The 5,300-nt window shown below is 34.6% G+C and overlaps 1 long non-coding RNA gene across 1 annotated transcript; it reads right to left on the minus strand.

The window, feature by feature from the left end:
• Positions 1-322: 322 nt before the first annotated feature.
• LOC109150847 lies at positions 323-3,689 on the minus strand. The gene is made up of 3 exons (XR_002049231.1): positions 3,405-3,689; positions 1,118-1,228; positions 323-359 (listed from the first exon to the last, which is right to left on the minus strand). It is a non-coding gene; the product is annotated as an uncharacterized LOC109150847 (long non-coding RNA).
• Between the last annotated feature and the right edge of the window lie 1,611 nt (positions 3,690-5,300).

Consider the following 5,300-nt stretch of genomic DNA (forward strand, 5'->3'; position numbering starts at 1 on the left):
TAACTGTTGTCTATTGTAAAATGGACAACGGTTTTTAACCGTTTTTCACCTGCTTAAATTATAATCATATAAAAAAACAATTTATCCATTCACCATATGTTGCAAAGTGTAGTTACATAATTGTGCTCAAGCTAATAAGGTTTAAAATAACAAGTCAAAAGACTTCCATGACCAATTCTAATTATCATCCAAGTCATAATACTACTAAACAAAAAACAATTCCACTAACCAATTCAAGTCCAAATGATCACAACGTTCTAATGACTAAATCATACCTACTCTATATGACTTGATAGAATATCGGCCCATTCAGAACGCACCAGATCAATAAACGCTTTGTCATAATCAACTTGTTGAAACTACATGTAAAAAGTAAGAAAATAAATTAGTATAGATATAAATAATTTGCAATGAAATGCAAAATAAGTTAGGAGTAATTCGGAAAGCTCTCCAATCTGGAAGGTTATAGTACAGAAAAGCTAGACAGGAAACACTAAAATGGCATACTAGAGTCTATTCAAGTAGAGTAAAATCAATGCATTGGCAATACTTTCCTAATATGAATACAAATGCTCCCAATTGGCAACTACCATGTGGGATGGATGGCATTTATCAATCTACCAGTCATGCTTTGCCTACTTTCTATTTTTCTCTTCCTCAAGGCCCAAACAAAACAAAACACATTGCATCCTCTATATAATACCACTGCAACCAAGAATATCAATACCAAACCACAAGCACACTTTAATTTGGATATAAGGATTTTGGCAGGCAGGATTTTGGCACTTAACACCAAACCACAAAGATTAAGCACACTTTAATTTGTATATATCAATACAGTATGCTTTCCAGTCTTCCCAAAAGGAAAGATAAGAGATGCATTATCATTATTCATCACCAAAAAAGGTAAGGCATCAAGAAAATAATTGTTGACCATATAATTTCAATGAACAACAAATCAGAACAGCACACTGATTCACTTATGCACATACAAACAGTTAAGCTCACATGATTCTTCATTTCATGACTATATGCTCATTTTAAATAATCACCTAATGCACTTATATATGCACATACAAACAGATTTTCACTTCAAACAGAATTTTCATGTACATACCAGTGCTTGAACAGAATTTTTATCATCGAAGTCTGGCATATTCTCAATTAAAGTTTTCATGTACGCCATGACAAAGAAACCACATTGGTTACTATCCGGTTGACGAGGAGCCTACAAATATTAAATAATATTTGCATTACAATTTAGCTATATACAATCACTTATATAGTTAAAAATATAAATTACTTTGACAATTTCCCAAGCAGTTTTACTGCGTCCTTTCTTTCCATTCGTATAGGACGCATGACAATTTCCCAAGGATTGCAACTATGCAATAAGGAAACTGCTCCCTCGATTTGTTAGACAAGTTGGACTACTAAAAGCTAATCAAACCAACAAAATATCTCAGCTCAATATTTTTCAACACAATCTTTAAAGATTAAAAATATCTTATATTTATACTAAAACGATAGATAATTTAAAAATATAAAAATCAACTTGAATGCATAGTTGAAAAAAAGAACCAGTGGTATAATATTTGGTATAATAATTATCAATTTGGTCATGCATTGGACAAGTTTGACAATACAAATGCTTATAACAAACAGTGCACTCAAGTTAGATGCAGCATAAAATATTAGCGAATGCACCATTAAGTTTTGCTCAATGCACATTAAGAATTTATAATATGGTAAAGAGAATCACTATACGTAAAGCTCCAATAAGGCTATTTGTAAGCACTAAATATAAAAATGCAAAGAAGGAAGTGAAATTGGTTTTGAAATAAACATGAGTTTAATTTGTTTACTGATTAACTACTTTAAAAGAGTTAATTAGAATTAAGAAGTGCAATTAGTAGCAATTTATTCAAGTATTTGATAATTATTTCCTTATCTAATTTAACTTGCAAGTTTAATACTTTAGTTTATAGACCATGATGATTTATCAGACATTTATGAACTAATCCTATAGTAGAGTGAAAATGGTTTTGGGTGGTTTAGTCTAGAAAAACTTGACATGCCTCAGAATGCAATTCTGGATGCTTGACATGGAAATGATGGACCTGAGTCAATTTAATTGGGTATAGCAACATTTCTCTGGAGTAATTCTTATATTAATTATAATATATATATATATATATATATATATATATATATATATATATATATATATATATATATATAATTTAAGGCAACTCACAAACTTACACTCAACCCCAAGACAGCCCCAATCCTCAACAAAATGTTTCAGATTGAGGCTGCAACTGTCCAGTCACCATGGTACCACCAAGCTTGGTGGACCTTCACCCCAAACTGCCCAGATTTAGGCACCATAACCAGCCAAATACACTTCACAAATCAACAGATCCTAATCCCATTATTCTAAAAAAAAAAAAAAAACAGATCTTAATCCTAGCTTTCCAGCCTCACAGCAGCTTATCAGTACTACTTCATCAAATGCCATCCCAGGAGTACTCACTTTCCCCAGATTTCAGTGAGCTTCCACTTCTGCTTCACAACCAATCAACTTACAGTTAACTCTTCTAGGCATGAGGTGTCATTTTCCATTGTGGAATCTACCCATGGCAGGAGCACCCTCCACTACAAGCTTTGGGGACTCCTGCAGCTAGAAGCCTCAGAATCAGAACAGCTTCTGAGCTTCAGAATCAACTTGCATAGTCCACCAACCTTTCCATTCCATTCCCAGAAATTAAGAGTGATCCGAGAACATCAGTAAAAGGCCAAGCATGTTGAATCCTCTTCCATAGTGGAATCCTCACCATGGCAACAGACAACCTCCACTCAAAGGCTTCAGTTGCCATTGCAAGCCTCACAGATTAGCAGCCCTGAGCATCTAGCCTCCAATGGTCCCCCCAGCATGGTGAAACCCCACATTTACATTGTAGCTGCTCAATATCCAAATACCAAAAAAATTATGCTTTCCTTTTACTTCATCCAAAAGACCCATCATTCCATAAGGAAATTCTGTCTAGATGTCATCCCTTCATCTTTCTACTTAATTCTCAAGGAAATTTGTATAATAATGCTCTTTTCCTAACTTTACTCTGTTGTTAGACTACTTTAGAATAATGCTACCTTATACCTCAAGCTGAAACTGTATTGAATTACTGTAACTTGGGGTTGAAAAGGAGCTGGGGATCATGAAAATGGAAGGGTCGAGAAAAATTCAATAATCACACCTAGAGATCATAATTTTAATTTCTATCATATTTTCACACAACAAAACAAATAGTGTATTGGATATCCAAAATTTTACACACATTGATACATTCAGACCTAGCTTGGATAAATTTGACAGATTATTACATTAAAATAGAAAAGCTAACCTTAAAATCTAAACCTCACGGCGGCGGCAGCTGGACCGACGGCGACACAGGATGGCGGCGGCGATGGCGGAAGAGGTTGGGCTTTGGCGACGACGTCGAAGCTTAGACGCGGCGGCGGTACGCGGTCGGCGGAGAGCACCCACTGCGGAGATGGCTAGTGCCGGCCGGCAGAAACCCCCCGACGAGAGTGGCGGTCGGCGGAGAACACACGGACGAGCAGTTAGCGGAGAGTGGCGGAGAGTGAAGGAGAGTGAAGGACGAGCAGTTAGCGGAGAGTGAAGGAGGAAATTTTGGACTAGACCTAATTTTGCGCCTCTTAGAGGCAAGACAAAAATTTCCCTATTTTGTCTTAGAGGGAAATTTTAATTTGTCTTAGCTTAGAGGGAAATTTTGTAACAAAATATTAATTTAATTACTCGAGTCTCTATATCCGGTCAATTAAAATAGAACCGGGTATATAAGTACAGAACACGAGATTCGTAGATTTCTATAATGTAGATTCATAATTTCTATACAGTATATTTCTAATTAATTTAAATACATTTGTATAGATTAATAATTTCTATACTGCAGATTCATAATTTCTGTATTGTTGATTCACAATTTCTTAAATGTATAGTTATAGACACTTGGGAATATGAACATCACAAATTATAAACACAAAGTTCTGTAATTGTGAATATAGATCAGAGTTATTCAATCATTATGAATATGCATTTCAATTCAAAAATTATGAATATATAGTTTGGTAATTATGAACATAGAGCTAATTAAGATCGCGGCAAAAGAAATGAGATATAGCAAACTGTACAGCATCGATCAACTACTCTTTCATATCCATTCTCAACGTGTCCCAGGCATGCCGGAGGGGTCGATTACCAAGAGTTTCAACCTTGTTAGTCATGCGCTAGCCGGAAGGGTCGATTACCAACATATAGCTAACCTTAGCTTGTTAGTCCTGCGCTAGCCGTAAGGATCAATTACCAACATATAGCTAACCTTGTTAGTCATGCGCTAGACGGAATAGTCGATTACCAACCCCGGCCCCTATCATATATATCGCCCTAAACCCCTACACATCATACCGCACCATTATGAACACCACCCCATATTGTTTTTTATACTTGATAATTATTATTATTATTTTGAATTCATAGATTGGTCTTTATTGTAATATAATTGAAAATAAAACTTTAATGAATTTACTTTGAAATTTTGGTGAATAATTTTATATTTAAATATGAACGAAAATAGAACCATTTTGGTAATATACTAGATGTTGTGCTTGAATACATAAGTGTTGCTGTGGCTTGGTGGGTTTAGCTTAGTTTATTATGTTAGAGGTCTTAAGTTCTATTCTTCCTGGGGGGAATTCTTCAACTATTTTCTAAAATTGTTGTCTTAGTTTTCACAAACAACACAGAAGCAAACCAGTTATATACTAGATGTTGCACCTTTAAACATAAGAACTTGTGTTGTGTAGTTGGTAAAACTGTGTATTTGGTAAGCTGAGGTTATAGGTTTGACTCTTTTAGTTAACATCTTTGTTTATATTTTATATACCTTTTAAATAATGATGCGCAACGACAATGATTTTTTAAAACCGTTGTCTTTATAGTGTTGTGTATTCAAATACACTTAAAGACAACATACCAAAGATAACGGTTAAATAAAACCGTTGTCTTAAACAAATAAAGAACATGCAAAGACAACGGTTATTTAAAATCGTTGTCATTTTAGTGTTGTGTATTCGATTGCGCTTAACGACAACGGTTAAATAAAACCGTTGTCTTTTTTTTTTTTTTTTTTTTTAAAAAAGAGCGCACGAAGACAACGGTTTTAAACAATCGTTGTCTTTCTAGTGTTGTGTATTCCAGTGCGCTTAAAGATAACACA

The sequence above is a fragment of the Ipomoea nil genome, unplaced genomic scaffold (genome assembly GCF_001879475.1).
Source record: "Ipomoea nil cultivar Tokyo-kokei standard unplaced genomic scaffold, Asagao_1.1 scaffold2280, whole genome shotgun sequence".
NCBI classification, from domain to species: Eukaryota; Viridiplantae; Streptophyta; class Magnoliopsida; order Solanales; family Convolvulaceae; genus Ipomoea; species Ipomoea nil.